Source organism: Lycorma delicatula, chromosome 7, assembly GCF_047948215.1.
Source record: "Lycorma delicatula isolate Av1 chromosome 7, ASM4794821v1, whole genome shotgun sequence".
In the NCBI taxonomy this organism is placed as follows: Eukaryota; Metazoa; Arthropoda; class Insecta; order Hemiptera; family Fulgoridae; genus Lycorma; species Lycorma delicatula.
The window spans coordinates 67,682,951-67,706,792 of NC_134461.1; the positions used below are offsets into that span (position 1 = coordinate 67,682,951).

Genomic DNA, 23,842 nt, shown 5'->3' on the forward strand with positions numbered 1-23,842 from the left:
AAAGAATATATACAGACTGAGTCAAAAGTATGGAAACTTCTCAACAACTTTAAAACCGTTTGCCAGATAGAATACTGTAACTTTCAGGATAAGCTATTGGTCAACCCCTTTACGTTTTGAAGAAAAATGGAATTTAGAAATTCGATCCCTTCTTGGGAGATGGCCCAGCGGTGGTAACTCAAATATTTTAAATGGTAACAATTCACAAACTTGATCATACGACCTAAATGTATTACCAAAGACGCTCATCATTAAAAGTCCTTTTCCTGTTCGCTTAGTGAAATATTAGCAATGTTTGCAGGTAGCAGAGGACAATTTAATTCAGTAAAAAACAATTACATAAAAAGTAAAAGAAACGTAGCAAAAAATAGCTTATAAATGTAGTAAAGGTAAACAAAATCTATTAGCCAGTCGATCACAATAAATTCTATTTATAAACTAACAGTGCAGTAATTAAACACTCTCAATAGAATATTACACAACAATAAAGTAAGCTTCATTTTTGCAACATTGTAAGAGATCATCAGTTGATCAGCATAATTACGTAACAATATTTTTGTTTATTTACACATGAAAATGGAACAAAGTAATTTCTTGTGTTAAAAAATTAATTTATTTAAATTTTAAAATAATTTTTAATTAAATTAGATTAAATTTAAATTTAATTTTTTATTTATTTAATCTTATAATTTGAACTTACTAAATTTAGTAATTTTTAAAATCCAAATTTATCCTGACGTCATTTTGGATAAGGGCATCGTATCAACTTTTTATTTATACAATTTTTATTCTCTTCAAGAAACCTTTAAAATGACCCACCAGACAAAGTATGTTACCATTTAAAATACTTCAATTACAACCCCTGGACTACCCCTGAAGAAGGGATTGAAATTTTATTTCTCATCAAAAGGTAAAGTGGTTTTCGATCGATACCTTACCCTGAAAGTTATATTATTCTATCTGGAACCAGTTTTTAAAATTTTTGAGGTGTTCCCTACTTTTGAAACACTGCATGTATATATATATATATATATATATATATCTTGACTGTCCTAGACTAATTCTATTCTTTTATATTATCTGAGTTTATAATTTTGTCTCCATTTTAGTATTAAAGTACTATGCTACAATGAACAGTAAAATATTCAATACAAGAAGATACACACGTGTATTACTATATAAAAACATTAAATAATAGTACTAAAAATAAATATAACTGAAATTTACACCTAATTATTTATGAAGATACAAGAATAGTTATTACAAAAAGGCAATCCTAATGTAACATATTTTTACGTAGATGTTAAAAAAATCAAATATTTATACATATCTTCGTATACATGAAAAAAGAAACAAAATAACCGGCCCACTAATAAACCAGCTTCTGGTTTTTAACCTCAACAATCTGAAAATGTATTAGAGAGATGTTACCCGTGGCAACTAGCCACACATTACATGTTATTATCTACACGCAGAAATATACAACCGCTTATTTCTTAAATAATGTTTAGGAACATTAATCTTCTAAAATCTTTTTTTCTGTCTAATTTTTTTTTTTCATCACAATCATTGTAACATGCAATATTATTTATTATTACTACTACTGTTATAAACTAGGTGTAGAATATTTTATTATATATTTCAGAATACAGTAAAAAATAAAAATTATTAAATAAGAATAAATTGCGTTTAATTATTTTTTTATTTCTTTTAATGAAACATTAAAATCTTTCGCTTTCAATTTTTTAACTAGTTTAATGCACTTCTGATCCCCTTTTTTATGTAAAGTTTATCATATTTTGTTCATTCTGTGTATATAATAAAGAAAGGTGTTTATTAACCTTATTATTATTTATAAATTTACACATGTTTGTATAAAAAATAAATACGAAATTATATAGACCTGTTTTTGAAGATCTGTTATATTGATAAATTAAATAATATGTTTATGTATATAAATTATGCTTAAGATATCAATTTAAAATTATATATTTTCTAGTATTTTTTTCTTTTCTTAATCTTTTTCTGATTTTTTAAAATTAATTGATTATATTCATATTTCTTGATTACTTTTGAAATTTTATAAATTTTCGTCAAAGTTTTTATATATATTCTAGAGAAGCAATTTTCGCTAATCTATTTAAATATTAAAATAAATATAAATCCTAGATATAGGCCTTCCTGAGTCATATATTTTGTTATAAGAAAATAAATATTTAATGAGTTAGTGGTCAAAGATTAGTGCTAGATATTAAGAAGAAATTTCATATTTTGTGTTACCATTTCATTCTTGGTTTTATTTTATATTTGGTACTTAAGTTACACTCAAAAGTCTAAGTAAAGCGGATGATAGATATAATTATCGTACTGGGTTAATAATAATAATAATAATAATAAAATATCATAAAATTACATAAGTTTCACGGTGCGATTACTCTCAAAAATATTTTTTTCTGTCCTTTGATTGCTACTGCAGCGCCTTATTTAGGTTAAATTTTAATGTTAGAATTCAATAGCTAGGTTAATTTTAAATTTAATAGATAAATAAATAATTTGATTTTAAAAGATAAATTTTTCCTTTTTTACTTCCTAATACGACGTAAAGGAAGTATTGTGATCACGACAAATTTCGGTTTTCAGATTTCAACAGAAATATCCATTTTGATTATCCCTGAAACCATTTTGACTAGCTTCGGCGTGACGTCTGTACGTACGTATGTACCTCGGATAACTCAAAAACGATTAGCCATAGGATGTTGAAATTTTGAATTTAGGACTGTTGTAACAACTAGTTGAGCCAATGACGTAGAGTAGTGGGGGTCCACCCTGGGCGGAATTTTTTGGGGGCGGCAAAATTTCACAATAATTAATCTAAATATGTTGTAATCTGAACTAAAAATTTGAACCATTTTTTTCATATTTTTGTCGCACCTACAATTCGGACAGATTAAAATGAGCACGAGACCTTTTATTATTTAATCTGTAACGGAACCGGGGAATCCGCTTTTTGTAAATGTTTATAGTCATCTCGCTCGCTCTAGCGACTGGCACCAGCGTCGGTACTAACCAGTTGCCTTGTGATAATTCTCTGTATTTAATTTTGTGCTCGGATTGTTCACGACGAATATTGAGCGAGAATTAATTCTTTTATATAAAGAATATAGTTCATTATTGTCTAATAACACCTGTAACATCAGTCATCCAATTCACATTGACTCAATTAACTTCAATTCATGATTTTCTTTAAGTGCGTGTTGTGATTTATGATTGTTAAATTATTGAACATTGTCGAAAAATTTTGTGTTATTAATTTTATATAATAATATCTTCATTTTGTGGACGTATATCATAAATGTTCTTATATCAAAAAATGGAATACGTGTAAGAAGTTTTGTAACAAATGTGTTAATTATATTATAAAACATACATACGAGTACATGACTTCTTTTTTGTAACCTTTTCAATACACAATAACAAATTTATTCTTACCGAAAAGTTCTTAAGAATGTTTATAAATTTTTTGTAACAGTCCTAAATCAAAAATTTCAATATTCTACGACTAATCGTTTTTGAGTTTTATGAGATATATACTTATGTACGTACAGATGTCACGCCAAAACTAGTCAAAATGTATTCAGGGATGGTCAAAATTGATATTTTCGTTGAAATCTGAAAACCGAAACTTTTCGTGATCATAATACTTCCTTTACTTCGTACAAAGAAGTAAAAATTGAATGTTATTATTACTGTCCAGTATTCTGAAGTAGCCACATACTGTTGCGTAGCTGAAAAGAGAGCTTAAAAGTAATTTTCAAATCGTAAAGAAATCTCAGTTAAAATCAATTTAAAGTTATTTCTTTTTAACTAAAAAATAAAGAAACTAAATTCATGCAAGTACTACAAAGAAATTTATGAAATATGGGGACTAAGTTAGAAAAATGAATCAGACCTACTGATACTTTATTTTTTAAAGAGTTATGTTTTTTTATCTTAGAAATTAATTATTATTATAAATTGTTATTACGACATTATGTTAAGGAAGACTCTATAATAGATTTAAATATACATAAGGTTTTTGTTTTTAAAAAGGCTGTACAATTATTTGAAGTTATAAATAATTTTTTTATGGATAAATTGATGAAAAAAGAAAGAAATCTGAATAAGAAAATCGAGGAGAGGGTAAATCTAAAAATCTTATGTCGAGAGATCCGGTAGACCTAATTTCATACTTTAAAAATATGCTCCAACTAATTTATAACACACTTTTAAATTAGATTGTAATAATATTAGATATGTATCATAAATAATAGAAGATAATTACTTTAATTATTTTATGCTATAGATTCCATTCGGAATACTTTCCGAGTGACCAGATGTGTTCAATAAAAGGGAACAGGTGCATTTACAATCATTTGAATAAAATTATACAAATATGTTTTGAAGATTCAAAGCAATATATAATCCGGTTGGTGATATATTTTAATATTATTAATATTAATTCATAAAATTTAAAAACCATATGTTTTAATAAAGAACACTGTTGTGTTATATGGAAATCCAGTACACTTAACATAGTGAGTCAGTTTAAATATAAAAAAAAGTGTTTTGTGTTGGGAGGCACGAACACCAAGTTATGCTAATGAACCACCTGTTTCTTGATTTAACATCGATCACACGCTGGACAAACAGTACTTATTCGTATTAATTTGAATAAAAAATTGTTCGTTTGCTAGAAAAGAAGAACATTATTACAAAATAAATAAAATATATTTTTTTTAATTTTACTGATGTTTTGTGATAAAACATAATTATAATTCTTAATGAAAAAAATTATTTACAGTTTCTTATAATTTTGGAACGATGTTTTAAAAAGAAAAACATATGAATATATATAGTCTGCGGATTCACTATATAACTTTCTCTATTAGGTAACTATTTTAATGTATGTGACTTTTGTTTATTACATGTGGCTAGTGTTAATTTTTTTCTCATTTATTTATAACATTATTTATAACATCTTATTTATAACATTGTTCTGTTTTGTTAAGCATTTAATTTTATTGTTCTCAATACCTATGTTATGTTACCATTTAACTAATTTCCTTCTTCCCATTTAATTTTAAAATAGTTTGTACTTTATTACGCTTAGTAATATTTTCATTTGTTATATTTTTTATTGTATTGTACTTTGTTTAAACGTTTATATTGCTTTAAAAGGTATCACTGGATGCCTCCCTTTCACGTCATCATTACACTATACAATTTACTTAAAGTTTCATTGTTCAGGAAGTTAATTGTAAATAAAACCAAAAAAAAATATTTTAATACATAAAAAATGTTTAATCAGCAAATATAAATTTTATTCCTGCTAATGTTCGGTATTAATGTAATGAATTTTGTAAAAAGTCAGTAAATTGAAAAAAAAAATTCCTATTACCTCTAGTTACTTATTACGATTAACTTACGTTATACTCTGGTTTCATATATTAATTTATTAGAATTTTTAAACAGTCAGTTTGTCCCTTCTACTATTTTTATGTCTCCGTTAAAAACTTTCTAACAGGTATCTGTTTATTCAGAACATTAATTGTAATAAATTATTTATTGAAGATCATAATTAATTTTAAAGATTTAAAATATTTATTCCTTTTTACGAAATGAATGTTTAATTTCGATGATTAAATATAAAGTGTAATTATCTAACTAAAACTTTAGAATATAATTATCTTTTTGTTTTATAAAAAAATCGTTTTTTTCTGAAGACATTTCTGTTAAAATACTCAATGAGAATAGTCGTATAAGCAAGCGGAAAAATAAAAAAATACATTTTTATAAATTTAAATTTTGTTGCTAGGATATAAAAATTATTTAATCTATTTGTTTCATATATTTATGAAAAATTACGGAAATGCTATGATTTAATTAATATAAGAAAATTTATGTAGATGTGAAATGGTAACACAGTTTCATGTAAGGTTTATTATTGAAAGAAGGAAAATAATGCAATCTAAAAATCTTTTTCGGTAAACTATTTATTACTTTCTTTTCTAGGGACTTCATCATCATTAATTTTTTCATAACGAAATTCTCAACTTGGACTTGGTATATCAAAATATCACGCCTTGATTTTTTGGTTTGTTCTTTTTTCTTATTGATCTTCTAATTTTTTTCTTTACTAAATAATTTAAGGTAACATTTAAGTTGTTTTCTTACTTCTTAATCACGTGACATGCTTCGTGTATAAAATTTATTGCTTTCAGACAACTAAAACTGTTTTTAGAGCAAGGAGGATTTAGCAGAATTTTAATTTTCAACCAATAACTTATTTTATAATTATACTCCATAATGTTGATTTTAGTTAAAAAAAATATCACTGCTGAAAGCGCCGTGGATCAGGGACCTGACTCGTTCGGGTAAATTGACGGCTGACCAAGTACTTGCAGTTCACTCTCGTCTCAAGACTTATCCGGGAACGGTTTTGGTTCACGAATTGACATCGGCCCCACTGATGACGTCCTCATATAATTGATTCGGCGGCCGGGACCGGGAGATGGCCTCCATTGTCTGTCGGTCGGTTCCCAGAGTTATGCAGGATGGTCACAGTAGGACGGTATGCTTTTCAGGGCCTTCGGGATGATTCGGCCAACTTTTGCGTTGCTCAGTCGAGTACTTCAGTCGACGAATTGGGAAGAGTTATCTTGTGCACCTGTTGGTGTAAACATCAAAGGTTGTCGTCAGGAAACGACCGGTAAGCCCGCCGACGACGATAGTGGTGGTTAAAGCGGAGTGGAAAACCTACGCCGATCTCCTCCGCTCAGTGAAAGGAGCTGTGTCGCCAGGTGAAGTCGGGATCTTCTCCGCACGTAAGGGGCAAAAATATGGGCAGTAAGGACATTTTCGCAAAGGTCGAGGTCACCACTACGGCTCTGACAGGGAGGAATGGCAGGAGGATTCACGTCTTTGTCAAGAACATGGACATTCTGTCCATGCGATCGGCTTATGATGAGACGCAGGTGGTCTCTGTGGCCGTCATTCTGGCGGACAAATTACTGACCGACGAACGTGTCGGATTGGATGGGTGGCTTGCAAAGTCATGAGGGGCTCAATTGCGACCTCTTTTGCAGCTGCTGGAAGCCGGGCCACAGAGATCCAATTCCTGTACTGGGCCAATTCCTGTACCGGCCACTGCTCTCCCTGTGGCGAGGCCGGTCACTTGTGGAAGGACTGCCGGCGGGAAGCTCGGTGCCCTTCCTGCAGGTTTCATGGTCATGAACCTGTGGGGCGGGGATGTAAGACTTCATTTGCACTATAAGATGCGGCGTCTGCTTAGCGCTGTTGGGTGTCTATGAGGGACAGCCCCGTCCAGGAGGGGTGGGAAGATCCGGCATCCCACCATCAATGATTGGCCGGGGACTTCTTTGCAGCATCTTTGGGAAGGGACTGTATGACCGTAGTTCCGGAGGGGGTTTCTCATAAGTGACAGGACGTAAAGATCGGAGTACCGGTGAGGGGACCTCATTGGGGGTTCTCTCGTTAGAGGCGTGGCACGCAAATAAAAATTGTGTCCCGACTGCCTAGGTGGAATTTTGTCTCTACCGAGGTAGCTTGAGGCGATGGTACCCCCATCCCCCGGAGCTGGGTCTATACTTGGTCCGGCTCTGAAGGGTGGGGGGGGGGAGTTCAGATGTAAAAATAATAAAAGAAAAAAAATCTTTAAAAAATTACTTTTGGCATAGGCTAGTGTGTCTACTGTGTATTTGTTTTTACAATATGTAATAAGCACGAACACAAACAATATGTTGGCTACAATCTAAACTAGCTCCTACTTGCGGCTTCGCACGTATACGAAAACAATATAGCGTATAAAAAAAGAAGATTTTTATATTAAAAAAAAATGTTAAAAACATATTCATCGACAACGGTGCAGTAGTACTCGCCGGATAAAAAAATGTACACGTTCCACAAACTGCTTTTATTTCAAAATTGCATAACGCCTATTTTTTCGAAAAAATTACCGTATTATATGGTTATTTTGTAGCCTATTTCTTTTTCTATTAAAAAGAAGAAAGAAAATTAAAAAAAGATTACTCGTAATAGACGCGGTAGTTTTTTTTGTGATTAACAAACAAAATTTGCGATGATGAGTAAAAAAACAAAATTTAGAATGATTTGTAGTAATCGTATTCAGAATTGCAATTAAATGCCTCTAATTTCAGACCAGAATATCGACTTTCCTCCGTTCTGAATTGAACTTGTTTTTACGCAACTCCCGTTCCTGCGACGTTTTCCTTGTTCTTGATGTAGAAGCTCTAATACGTTTTTCGTGCAGGCAAAGCTCTCTTTCTTCCGATGATTCCCTTGCCCTTGATGCAGAAGCTGTGACATAGTCCTGGTGTAGGCGAAGCTCTCTTTCCTATAACGTTTCCCTCGTTCTTGAATAAAAGATCTGATTCGCTCCTGCAGTAGACAAAGCTTCCGTTGTTTAGGTGTTTCCGATGCAAGGATGATTTTTCTTTTTGGCTGCAGAGTTGTCTGACCATTATTCATTCTTCTTTTTGGTGGCATTTCAATAGGTTTGAAAGGTGCGGTGTCAAAAGTTCCAATAAAAATTTCCAAAATTATTTATATTTCATCGCCTTTTTTCCAACATAATTATTTTCCAATACTATTTATTATTTTTACACTTATATTGTTCTACTATTCGAAAATAATTCTTTCAATTATCATCGATTTCCATAGTAACGAATTTAATTTTTTTACTGTACTTTACTTCTTACTTTTTTAGAATTAATCGCAAAATTTGAGGTTGATTAGAGGAGACTACGAGCGAGTGAAAAGGGGTAGGGTATTCTTTTCAAAATTAAATGTACCAAACAGTCTTCCTCTTATTTGGAAAGGATACTGTGCTAAATTTCATCACGATCGGAATAAAACTGTAGAGCTGTATAAAAGACAAACGGATACACAAATATTCTTCTTTATACACATAAAGATAAGAAATTCTTGCATTTGATTTCTCTTGCAGCTGGTGTAGCTGCCTTGTCATATTTTAATACCTTCGTCCACCCTCTTGAACATTTATATACCTCATGTTGTCTGTGCTACTTATCTTCATAACTATTTTAATAGATAATATACGGACACAGAAACACTCGTAAAAACGCCTAAAAACATATTAAGTCGTTGAATTCTTACTATGTCACGTATGCACATAAGAACTGAACGAGAATCATACATTAATAAACAGAGAGTGATTCTAATAATTGATTTCTTTTTTAATAGTTTCTTAATCACTGTTTGAAATAAAAAAATAATTTATACAAGATAAAATTAATTTTACTTTTTAGTATAGATTTAATTAATACTATTGATTATAATTGCCATCGATATATGATTACCGTGAAGTCACAGTTTAAATATATGTTAATTCAAAAATTATTTTTTTATTTTCATAAATATAAAGTGTTTATTTAAAAATTCTAAAAAATATCTAAAAATTTTAAAGAGTGTTATAGTCATGATACCAAAGAAAGCAGGAGAAGATAAATGTGAAGAATGTAGAATAATTAGTAATTATCAAAAATCTAAACTAGAATTCTGTACACAAGAATTGAGCGGAGAGGGGAAGAAGTGTTAGGAGAAAACCAATTTGGTTTCAGGAAAATTATAGGGACAGGGGAAGCCATTTTAGCATTCAGATTAATATTAGAAGGAAGATTAGAGAAAAACAAACCAACACACTCGTACATGGCATTCATAAAATTAGAAAAGGCATTTGATAATGTAGACTGAAATAAAATATTCAGCATTTTAAAAAATTTAGGTTTAAAGTATAGAAATAGCAGAGCAATTGCTAAAATTTACATGAACTAAACTGCAACAATAATAATCGAAGAACATGAGAAAGAAACCGTAATAAAAAAGGGAGTCCAACAAGGATGTTCCCTATCCCCGTTACTTTGTAATCTTTACATAGAACTAGCGGTTAATGATGTTAAAGAACAATTTAGATCCGGAGTAACAGTGCAAGGTTAAAAGATAAAGATGCTACGATTGCTGATGATGCAGAAATTCTAGCCGAGAGTAAAAAATATTTCGAAGAAACACTGAACATCATGTATGAAGTCCTATGCAAGAACTGCCGCAGGAAAATAAACAAGAACAAAACGAAAGTAATGAAATGTAGTAGAAGTAATGTAGATGGACCACTGAATATAAAAATAGGAAAAGATTATAGAGGTAGAAGAATTTTGTTATTTGGAGAGTAGAATTACTAAACATCGACTAATCAGGAGCGATATAAAATGCCGAAAAGCACAGGCGAAACGAGCCTTCAGTCAGAAACTATTTGTTTTCATAAAAAATTAATTTATACGTCAGGATTTGAAAATATATGTTTGGAGCGTAGCTTTATAAGGTAGTGAAACTTGGACGATCGGAGTACCTGAGAAGAAAAGATTGAAATGTGGTGCTGTAGGAGAATGTTAAAAATCAGATGGGTGGATAAAGTGACAAATGTAGTGACAAAAGAAGCATTTGGAAAGATATATTTAAAAGAAGAGATAGACTTATAGGCTACATATTAAGGCATCCTGGAATAGTCGCTTTAATATTGGAGGGACAGGTAGAAGGGAAACATTGTGCAGGCAGGCAACGTTTGGAATATGTAAAATAAATTGTTAGGGATATACGATATAGGGGGTATACTGAAATGAAACAACTGGCACCAAATAGGGAATCTTGGAGATCTGCATCAAACCAGTCAAATGATTGAAGACAAAAAAAGATTTAAAATTATACACACATAATTTAAAAAAAATAGTTAAGAGGTAAAGACCACATGCGCGTGCGCGAGTACACACACACACACACACACACACACACACACACACACACACACACACACACACACACACACACACACACACACACACAGAGAGAGATACGTGCTAATTAGGGCGTGAGTTTACATGTTTATAATTTAAAAATTGCTATTTATTTATTAACATGGAGTTAAATACTTCATGCACTGTTAATTTTAGTGAACACTATCATTAATATTTTTTTAATCTTCTATTCAAATTCACGGAATGGATAGTAAATTTGTATTTTTCCAACACTTTAAATGCCCATTAGACGTGTCTGATAGTTTTCAAGTATTATCAATAACGATAATCAAATCACCGCCTTTTGCCTTTTAGGCAGCATCTTCATTTTTTTCATAAATACCAACAGATTTATGATTTTCCTAACTGCGCATGTTTATCCTTTTAATGTAACATGATTTAAGTATTGTGTTAATTAGTTTATTTCTTAAGTTCACTTATTTTTATTTTCTTTATTATGTTTTTATTTTCTAATATGATGTGATTTTTGTTTACCTGTGATACCTCTAAAAAAAATCCATTGACAATTCCTGAACCTTGATATTTTCTTTACCCTTTAGTAAAAATATGAGTAACAGTTTATCTTTCATTTCAATACTCTCATACATTAATATAATTGTGGGGTGAGGTGTCCGAGTGGTTAAGGAGTTGGACTTGAAATCCAATGGGTTCTACCCGCACAGGTTCGAATCCTGTCCTCAGCGTTAACTTTTTGTAAGAGCACTGTTACGTTGTTTTCTGTTTAATTTTTTTTAAATTAATTTTTTAAAGTAAAATATTTCATTATTAATTACTCTATAAGGTTTTTTTAAGGATATCTTAGTTTGTTCACAGATGACTAGAAAAAAAAATTGTTTAAAGATAAGAATATCTTTATGTTGGTAGAAAATTTTATTTTAATAGATTAGTGTTTATTTATAATTAAATGTACGTATCTGTTTCAGAATGATAATTAATAATAAAACTAAATAAAAATTATTTAAAAAATTATATTGTGGATGCAAAATAACAAATTATTCTGAATTAAAACTACAAAATAGTATAAATTCTCCTTTCAACCTATTAGATTACTACTTCACTCGATGAGTTTTATACAATTTTGATTATAAAAGATGTAATCTACTGTCTGCCATTTTAATATGTTTGATTTTTTATTATGTCTTATATGGACATATGAATTAAATGAAAACCAAAAGTCGATAAAAAATTAAGAACTATTCTAACTTTTTATTAATTTTATTTTCATGTTTTTTTTTTTTTTTAGTGGTAAAATGGTGATTATTTTATTTAGTTTGTAGTGAAAATTAAATTTCAAGCTCAAAAAATTCAGCAACATGATGAGAAATTTTTTTTATCATTATTACCAAAACCATATTATCATATATACCAAAAAACCTTGAAAAAACCATATTTAATGTTTAACTAACATGATAAATTTAATAATTAGTAGTAATAGATATAAAATTAGAATAAGATATAATATGTATAAAATTAGAAATCGAGAAAATTTTAAAGATTGTATGTAAAGTTGTTGAAAAATTCATTTCATTTCAAGAAAAATGTTAATAACATTTAAACAAAAATAAATAAATATTCTCAAGCTGTACGATAATTTATAGTAATAATAAAATACAGATTACTTGGTAGATGCCCATTAACATTAGTGCTATATAACGAACAATATTACTGCAATTAGAGCAACAATAATTTCTTACCACAAATAAACTTTCATTGTTGTTTAAAAAAATAAAAACCAACGGCGTTGGTGGTACTTACTTATATGTCAAATTAGACACATCTTTGTTGTACTAACGAGTTTCATTTTATCTTTCATGTTTGAACGCATTATTTCAGCCCACACATAATGTATGATATACATACTCTTTGTTTAGAAGAAGTAATTATTGTAAATACACACACACACATACACACACACACACACACACACACAGAGAGAGAGAGAGAGAGAGAGAGAGAGAGAGAGAGAGAGAGAGAGAGAGAGAGAGTGAGTGAGAGGTTTGTGAAAGAGATACAAAGGGTAAAAGAAAAAAAGTGTTTGCTCTTACAGGAACAAATTTATTTTGATTTTTCACAATGGTATAAATAGATAATAATTCATTAAAAAACTGTTAAAACAATATTTTATTTTACCAACAAGATAAGAAACGTGTAATGTATAAATATACATGACAATTTTTTACATTACTGTACAAAACATTACAGGTAATGTACAGGAGTATAGTCTATATGCGTACAAAATAAACTTAAAACATAAATAACAATAACATTAAATAACAATTAAATGTAATAAAAAATAATTTTAACAAAAAATATAACAAATTGCATAACATAAATAGATTATTTTTAATGAAAAGTAAGCCGTTTAGTTTTAATAAAATGTATTTCTTTTCTTTTTTTTTTTATTTGGTATGAAAACGATTTATCATCTAACAATAAATGACCATATTTTTTCGTTTAACAATATACTCAAAAAAAGTATCATAATTTATTTTTTAATATACAATTCTTGGTTATTTTTTTCTGACTATTTTTATTAATTTTTTGTATGATTTTAATCCGAATGACATAGTAAACACCCACATGAAATTCATCAAATACAATACGCAATTATAAAATTTTATGTGTGATTAGTGACATTTTCGGATCAAAAAAAAAATTATATAGAAATTATTATAATGTGACAACAAATAAAAAAAACCTAATTATGATTCAGTATTGACGATTTAACTACGTCCATCCTTTGATTTTCCTTTCCACTACATTTTATAGCATTTAGAATTATTTTATAAGTGTTCCACTTAAAATATGTTTTATTTATTTTTATTTTTATTTTTTTATAATATATATCGCATTCGATTAAAAAGTTATCTCTATCCGGATTATTTTTTACTCCCTTACATCCCTTCCCAAATTCCAAAAATAAAAAAAACTCGTTAAAAATCCGTATCTGTATATTCTGGAATCTGATTTGGTTATTACATTATTAGAGAGGGGTAGAATTAATATTTATGTGATTTGGTATAGTAACTTGTAAAAAAAAATCAAATTATGGATTTGGGAGCTTTAGATGTATTTCATATTTATGTAATACTCGGCAAGTCTCTAATTTTAGTCTCCCATATAGGAATGCTAGTTAGCGCTAATCATATGCGTTAACCTGAAATACATGTTGAAAAATTACTAAAAGGTACTACCTTTGAAATTTTCTTCTAAATCTACTGAATTAGAAGAAAATTTCAATCAACCTAAAGATCTCTAAACAAATTTGTAAATAAAATATCATTGAAAGCAATTATAAAAATATCCACCCCTTAAAGCTGCAGTTTTAATTTTTGTTTCAAAAAATACTGTGTCAACTAATCGAACGTTCTAATTACTCTCAAAATGAAATGTTATCATAGGGATATAATTTTCAATTATAACTAAATTGTAAGATTAGAGTTTGTTTGCTATTAATTTTTTAAATCAAACAGCTTAAAAGATCGTTATTTGAAAAAATGTTTTTTTACTATATTTATGATAGTTACAGCAGCTTACTTAAACGGTTGAATCTATAATTTCAAATAATATAACAATAATTTTAAAAAACCATTACAGAAAATATTCTTTTTCTTTTGAAAATAATTAAAATAAAGTGATTAAGACAAAGGAATTTTAAAATGTTTAAATTAGAAAAGAGTTAAACTTTAATCTTAATGTAATTCCGTGATTTTTCAAAAATTAAATGGAAGGTTTTTTAAATTTAATAATTAACAGATAAACCATAAAAGAAAAATATTTAAAAATGATGAGAAAATATCAGACAATCTAATATCGCCCAATTTTTTGATAACTTATAAAAGCTAATGTGGTAATTAATATTCTTTCAATAAGTAATCGAAATCATACTAATCAGCGCTGATAATTAGATCATAGCAAAGGTTTTGAAATGATTCATTTCAATATTTGTGACATCTTTGGTAATAATTAATGTGTAAAAATACTTTACATGACTAGCTATTTTTGCACATTTTTTTCTATTTGTTGTCAAATTATATTATTTATAAGTGATTTAAGTAGCATAAGTTCATTATAACTGTATGCTTTAATCACGTTGTAAAAATAACATACCAGCTCATTACTATTTTATTTTAGTTATAACAGAAAAAAAAAATTTTTTAAATATTGACTTCCTTCAACGATGTTAGATATAAATTCACAAATTTTATAATCATTTTAAAAATATTCTGATTTTTTTTTAGTAGCATAATTCTTTTGATTTTTTGAAAGAAACTTAATTAAATATTATTGAAAAACTGTATATTTCAAGTTACATTTTGAATTGTTTCCTGTTTAATTTAATTAAGCATTTATTTATTAATAACAACAAAAATTATACTTTTGTGTATTTGATTACTTTTAAAAATATGAAAATATATTAAACGTGCTAGCTATTTTTATGGTGAAAAAATTATTTACTCTTACAAATTATGATTTTAAATTATTGTAGAGTAGCCTATTTGCAATAAAATGCTAAAAAATTCCATTTATCTTTACTTTTAATAACTTTTTTAAATTATTTTATTATATAATTTTAAGTAAATACCAAATAAGAATACATACAATTTTAGTTGGATAATCGATGTTGCTTTTACGGATGATTTCAAGTTTAGAATAAAACATATGGTGTGTAGTAATAACGTATAATATTTGTTATAACAGATGCCCTTCATGTTTTTCGGAATGGCCATGTTTTTCAGCTTCTTTGTGACCCTCTTTACTGGCATGTTCAGCAGCTTGTGCATGATGAGACTGATGCCCTTGTTCAGCTTTGTGGCCTGCATGTTGATGGTGAGAATGCCCTTCTTCTTTACCACCTTGTTTCTTATGATGAGCTTCTTTATATCCTGAATCATGATGACCCTCTTTCTGTTCACCACCGTGTTTATGTGCATGTTTGTGATCCGAATGTCCATGAGCAGCTTCTTCTCCGGTATCGTGTTCCTCATCAAAGAAATGCTCATCTTTTTTAAATTCATCCTTATGATGTACGGTATGAAATCCAGATTTCTTATGACCTTTACGATGGCCCTTTTTATGTAGAAAATCAGAAGCTTTTTCTCCTTTTGAAGCTTCATGACCTTCTGTATATTTTTTTGCCTCATCCAAATGCCCTTTCTTTTTTCCACCTTGTTCGTGTCCAGAACCTTTATGATGATGGGATCCGTGTTTCTCTTCTTCACCTTTATCAAATGCTTCTTTTGTCTTGTAATCTTTTTCACTTTTATGGCCTTCTTCTTTTTTGTGGGCTTCAGCATAATGTTTTCCTTTTTCCTTTTCAAAATGTTTTTCTTTATCATAACCAAAACCATCTCCTAACAGACTACCACCACCACCTATAAATCCTAAACTTCCAGAATCTAAATCACCAGATATAAATGTTTTTCCAATACTTCCAGCTTCTTGTAACGGTTGATCAGATATTTTTTCCAATATTTTTGGCTTAGATTCTAAATTTGTTGATTCAATACCACTACTAATTCTCGGATGAAATTTAGGATCTATATCACCTCCATTGGTATGAGTGCTGTCACTACTACTGCCATCTTCATTCAACTTTTCTATTATAGAAGTTGGTGGCTCTTTATAGGAATTTTTATAACGTATTCCTCTATTGAAACTTGAAGATTCACTTCCTTCTGACTTTGTCTCTTCATATAAAGATTTATTTTCTTCAGGATGTTTAGTCTTTTCTGCTTCATATTCATCCTTTCTATACTGTTTACTTTTAGCAGGAACATTTACATTTGTATACGAAACAGGTCCTTTTTCTGGATTATACCGTCCTTTCTTACCGGTTTTCTTCTTTTCTACAGCATCTTCTAAATTTTTTCTTGTTATTGTCGATTGTTTATAAATAGGACCGGTTTTCTTTTCGTTATAAGTAGTAATTATCTCAACATTATTTTTTGGAGATTGTCCAAACGTTTGAACGTGTACAGGAAGACCGTGATGATCTAATCCTCCAAATCTATTGAGTCTTGCATCTAGGATTGAAGGTGTATTTCGAAGTGACGGATCATAAGTATTGTACGCTGAAGTTATTTCATTAGATGGAAAATTAAAGGTGGCTGATGCCTCTAGATCTTCTTCAGGAACACAACACTTTCCTTTACCGTTAGAATTAACTGTCATTCCAGAAACACAGTTAGCACAAAGCACTAAAATAATAATTAATTTAAAGTCAATCATCTCATCCGATAAAACCAAACACATAATTTAACGGTTCTTTGCTTTGGAAGTACCCTTTTATGTGTTTACTTTTCGCAAATTCAAAATAATTTACCAGAATTAATTATCTTTCGAAATACACCGTATCGATGATGTTTGCTTCTGCCAACGAACAGTAGCAAGTGAAAATTTCATGAAGGTCGTAGCGATGTGTAAAATAATTATCTATTAGTAATGAACCGAGACCGTGCTTGTTAAGGTTATAGGATTCTGTATCGCAAGTGATTTAGTTATTATCGTCATATTCAGGTGGTCCTTGGAATCAGACAAATGAAGCATGAACCGTTCCGTAAACAAGAAAGTTATCGTTATGTAAGAACCAATCAGCCGGAGGAAATACATGCACAATCGCTGTGTAATTTACCGTTTGGAAACGCATGGTTGAACCGATTTGAAATTGCCATTTTGATGGTTTTATTAGTTACTTATTATTATTATTCATTTTGTGATAAATTTCATGCTTTTATTCAATCGGAATTTTTAGTACCTTTACTGGCATTAATTTAAATTTTCATTCTCCGTAATATAATTTTTTCCGTTACATTATTAAAATATTTTACAAAGCATTGTTGATTTATTATCTTTAAGAAAATTAACTTCATGTAAAGTTTTTTCTTTATATTTTATTGTTTATTATTTATGAAATTCTATTTTTCATTCGTTTTATTTAATAATAATTTACCATATAATTACACATCTGTAAACAGATATAACCTGAAATACGAGTAAGTTTATTATTTTTTAAAACGTTTAACGTACAGCTTATTATTTGATTTTTAATGACATCTCTGATTATATATCAGATTTTGCTTATTAAATAATTCTAGATATAATAAAGATTAATTGAGGAATTCAATTAATTAATTAAATTTTATTACTCTTTACTATTAAATTCATTTCATTTTGTATTTCTCGTAATATACCTTTTGTAATTTGCTTTGATTAATTTGTAAGCTATTCCTATATTTAAAAACTACTCGATTAAAATAGGGTATTAAAAATTTTCATTATTTTTTTGATATAATTTGTTAATCTGGTGATTGTTGTATAGAATAGACTACCATAGGAAAATTACTGAAATGGGTAAAGATGATGCGTACTGAGCTTTTAAGTCTCATGAATGGGCCGGCCTCCATGACGCGAGTGGTAGCGTCTCGGCCTTTCACCCGGAGGTCCCGGGTTCGAATCCCGGTCAGGCATTGCATTTTCACACACGCTACAAATCATTCACCTCTTCTTCTGAAGCAGTACTTAACTCTGGATCCGGAGATTAAAAAAAAAAGTCTCATGAATAAAAAAGGACACAACTATTCAATACTCAATACTACAAAACTACTCAGTACTCAAGCTTTGTATGTATGCTTGTATGTTGGCGTTGGTTTTTTTAAATATTTCTGGAAATTATGAAATCATGTAATGTAATGTGTCATGTAATGTAAAATCATGAAATGATTTTACATTATATGACTTCTGACTTCTTTACAAAGTAAATTCTGCTTCTGTAGATGGAATACTGTTTCATGTAATTATTTATAACATCGGTAAAAATTTCTTTAATTAAAATAAAAAATTCTTATTTTTTATTTTTTTTTAAATAAAAATCTTGTATATGATGGAATATTAAAACCTTAAACAGTATTATGTTGGAATTTCTTATAGAATATCCCGTTATTAATACAGGTATGATTTTGAAAAAAATTGAGAACACGGATGATTTTAATTATTTTTAATTTTTCCACGGATTTATTGTATTGTGAATTGATTGATTTATTGAGTTAAAATGTGACAAGTACTTTTCATTAATAACCATAAGAAACCTAAAGATTTTCTTTTTTATGTACTTTTTCTTAAACGAATTATATCTAAATGAACTTGAACAAGGATTCTATATAATTCCAACTGATTTACGATAATCCTAACCTTTCAGCTAAACAAGTTAATTTTTAAATGACTTTGTTATGTGTAGCTAAAAAAATACATATCAATTTACTGTTCATAAATTATACATCTTATATCACATAAAAAAAATTTGCTAATCGTAGTTAACCTAAAATATAAATTATATAATTTATAAGCACAAAAATATAAATGATTAAATCGCTTAATTAAATTAAATAGACCATTTTTTGGTGGTGAAGAACATCGATCATATATTTCGTATCAATTTTTTTTATGGATATTTAAATAATTTTTTGTAAGCTAAAATATTTGTTTGTGCTACGATCTATGATTTGTGCTAACTATGATTTATAATCAGTAATTAAGTTCTAAATTCAAGTACGACTAACCACGTAATATTTACGATCACATTAATTTAATTTATTTTTAAATTAAATTAATTTAATTTTAATTAAATTTTAAATCCGAAAAAAAAATATAAATTTTTTTTAACTAAAAAATCCTGATTCAAAAATAAATGAAAAAAAGGTGAAAATTTATTCTAAGAACAAAGAGTTAAATTTATTTTTAAACTGACGTGTTTATATTTGTTAAAGAAAAATCTTGTTCCACGATACATGTCACGACATTTCATATTGTTTCTGAACTTAACAAGAATTATAGCGCTCTTTCTTTATACTTACTAATTAACGCTTTTAAATAAACCAATGAAGAAGTAATATAAAAGAGTGTAGAAAATTATTGTTAAGGTTAGGGCGATTTAATTTATGTAACGTAACGTCATATTTCATCTCGGAAATAATTTAATAGTTGTGTTCGTGTTGCCCTTAAACTTAAACGGCTTATAAGTCAGACAGGTCGTCCTAAATCACAAGTATACAGTCAGTCATTCAGTCACGGTTTCGTCTGGTCTTAGTTGTCCATTTCTTTTCTACTTGTTGACTGTACATTACAATAACTACATCTAAATAATGATGGAATAATAGTCATTGAGTATTCAATTATCAGTTATTATATCATGGACGTACTTTTTCTTTTAAATTTAAATAAATAGATATGAGAAAATGCAATAAAATATAACATATATATATATATATATATATATATATAAAGATAACTACATAAATAATAATAATCTTTATTCCACAAAATATAAAAGATTACAAATGAAAATAAAATTATTTACAGTTTCTTAAAATATAAGTATAATAATAAAAAAGAAACATTTATTATATAATCTTTTGAACTAAGTAACCCCTATAATAATAACTCTGTTGGAGGTCACCATCCATTATTTTTCAATGAGTAAAATAATAGCTAATCATTTATTGAATAATGGTCAACAGTGATTTCCAAGCGGATTACAAAATTAAATACCCGATACAAGTCTTGCAGTACTAAAAATTCAAACTAGTGACAAGATTATATATATATATATATATATACACAGATTAAATAACTCAGAACCATAAATACAATAAAATAATACAATGATAAAGTTGAAAATGAGATTTAATCCTAGATAAAATTAAAAGAAAACTAATGATAATAAAAATAAGTAAAAATATGGAACTTCCAGTCATCGATTCCACCCAGAATCACAAGCCAATTACTTAAAAATGCTATCTACATCTTCAGCTGACAACAACCAGTCGTAAATTAATAGTGAAAACCTTACAGAGCTTCTACGAATTTAAATTCCCTTGGTAAGCGGTTAAATTTTTTTGGACCTAAGATTGAATAAGAATATTTAAATAACTCAGTTCTTGGTCTAATAGGAACTATTCTATTCGCTTGCAGCAAAGGCATCAAAACCAATGTTCTAAGGATACTTTCCTGTTTACAGCCTTTCTAATACGTCATTAGTATTTTATAGAAACACATACAATGCAGTGGCAAGAACTTAAGATCTCTGAATAACGTGAAGGATTCATGTCGTCTACTTTTACACAATATATTATACGTACTAAACGCTTCTGACCAATATAAAGATCTAAAAACATTGCAGTAGACTCCAGCCCAACATATCACCCCATAATTTAACCTTGACTCTAAAAAAGCATAATATAGCGGTTTCAGAACTCTGACGTGTAATAATTTTTTAATTTGTTTATACAAACACCTAATTAATTATTTTTTGAGATTAGTCATATGAACATTCCAGGATAGTGTACTGTTCAAAGTAATGCCCAAACATTTCTCGAATCTAGCATAAGAAATATCCTCATGTGAAAACCAGTATTCACATTACATCCCAACGAGTAATATTTAATTCTTCCAACATTTTCTGTCATACTTTGCTAACTGATGTTCATATAATTTTTTCTTGTTTACATTTAATGAAATTTCATTCATCAAAAGCACCATGTTATGACCTTAATTCAGCCTCCATATTATTTTTAATTCCAGACTGAGAGGATGACACATAACAAAGTGCTATATCATCTGCAATGGTGGTCATGTGCCCTCGAAAGAAACCTGGATATAAATCATTAATATATACAAGAAACAGCACCGGCCAAAGTACAGATTCCTGGGGAACCCCATAAAACATCTCGCCTACCTCACTAAGCACATTATTGACTAACTTGTTTAGATTATGCATGAAAAAATACGAGTAGATTTATCTTAGTTACAACTACTAAAGTGAATTTTATATCAAAGGGTTAGTTGATTCTTAAATGAATGATAAAACAACAAAATCTTGTTATAAAATTACGGAAGAAATACTTATATTGATTTATTGCCAAATGAAACGGTTATGATGTGCATAACGAAAAAAAAACTTGATTTTAAGTAGTTATATTTGTCAAAATAAAAACGTATTATTTAATACAAAATTAGTTTAAATGTATTACATGTAAATGCGAAAGTTTGTGGATCTATCTGTTTGTTTGCAACAGCATTTTCAAATTTTTAGGATATATTTGTGTTATCCCAGGAAAGGTTTTAAGCTATAAATTGAGGTCCTAGCTCCTAAGGGGTTAAGATATTAAAGATATTCATTAAAGGAACAAAAATTAAACCTTTTACTTCAATTTATTTCTGTCACCAGGACAACAGAAATGTAATGAAGTAAAATTTCATTATTTATTTTCCTAACCTGTACCTTGGAATCGGTTCAACTAGTATGCAATAAGCAACCTTCGCCCCTTCCCACGGCTCAATGAGATAACGATGATATAAAAATGAGGTGTGGTCTTGTATAGACTTACGCCGACATTCCTGAGACATGTGGTTAATTGAATCTCAACCACAATGGTACACTGATATCCAATAGTGTTCAAATACGAATAAAAGCAATTAACCTTTGCCAGGATTTGAACCTCAGAAAGTTAGATTTCAAAATTCAGCTATTAAACAGCTAACTTGCTACGACGAGTTAACCACTAAACCAGCCCACCGGACTGGTCTAGAGTTACAATAATAATAATTATAATAATAATAATATATATAAACAGTGCTGGTTAACGATGGGCTTAAAATAGATCCAGAAAGTATCGTCTTTTACTTTGTAGCAACCAGCTTCTTTGGTTTCTCTGGCAAGGTGCTTAGAAAAAATTAATGCTTATCTTACAGATCTGTGGTTATCGTTGCTGATGGTATTCCATGAATAATTAAACCCATCTACTACAAATAATAAATAACTTGTACAAAATTTGTTATAATTATTATAGCTTGTTTTGTTAGTTTGACCAAGGTGTAAACTCAGGGCCTTTATCTATATTTATTATTATTGTACAATTAAATTAGTAATTTTAATAAATTGCCTTCAAATATCTTATAACTAAATAATAATAATATTTATCTATTGTTAATTGAAAATTACATATACAATTTTATTCAAATTATTTATCCTTGACGCAGGTAGCAAAAAAACATTAAGCACTACTCACGAGTTTATATCACTGGAATAGAATGATTAATAAAAGACCTAATTAAAAATACAATATTTAATTAAATAAAAATATTTGATTTTGGAAGCATGAAAAATAGAAAAAAAAAACATAAAATTTAAATTGAAAAAGTAAGTTAAAAAAAAAATACATAGAATCAGAATGTAAATTTATTCAAGTTTAAATTGAAATAAAATACAATAAATTCATATCTAAAAAAAAAAAAAAACGAGAAAAAAATAATTTCATTACGGAGAAATAAAAAAAAAAATACATTATAAGATAACGTATAATAATACAACAAGAAATATTTATAAGATAAGACAACTGAATACTATTATGAATTTATACTACCTTAGCATTCACTTAAGCAAGTGAATATTTTACTAATAAAAAGGTATTGTTCAATAAAAACTTTTTTAATTATTTATTAGCCAGAATTTCTTAATCGTTATTTCCCAATTACATTTATATAATATTTATATTTTATAAGGTTATTTATAAAAGCCGTTAACATAAACCCTGGCCTAGCCTCGCAGAACCTACACATGGCGTTGCATCGTGTGTGCGTGTGGCAGAAAAGGGGAGGATTATGGTTAATCCTCCACTCCAAGGTAACTCGAGGCAGGTCACATTTGGGAAGCGGAGAGGTGACTGTCCCGGTGTGTACTTCGATGGTGTTTTGATCCCGCAAACGGAGACTGTGCGGTATCTGGGACTTCATCTGAATCGGCGTTTGACCTGGAAGTGTCACGTGAGGATGAAGAGGAAATAGCTAAACGCAAGGTACAGGGAACTTCATTGGCTGTTATGGAGGAAATCAGGCCTCACGTTATCCAACAAGATCTTAATTTATAAGGCTATCCTGCG

The 23,842-nt window shown here is 28.9% G+C and overlaps 1 non-coding gene across 1 annotated transcript; it reads left to right on the forward strand.

The window, feature by feature from the left end:
• Positions 1-11,508: 11,508 nt before the first annotated feature.
• On the forward strand, positions 11,509-11,590 carry TRNAS-UGA (transfer RNA serine (anticodon UGA)). The gene has a single exon. It is a non-coding gene; the product is annotated as a tRNA-Ser (tRNA).
• Positions 11,591-23,842: the final 12,252 nt, after the last annotated feature.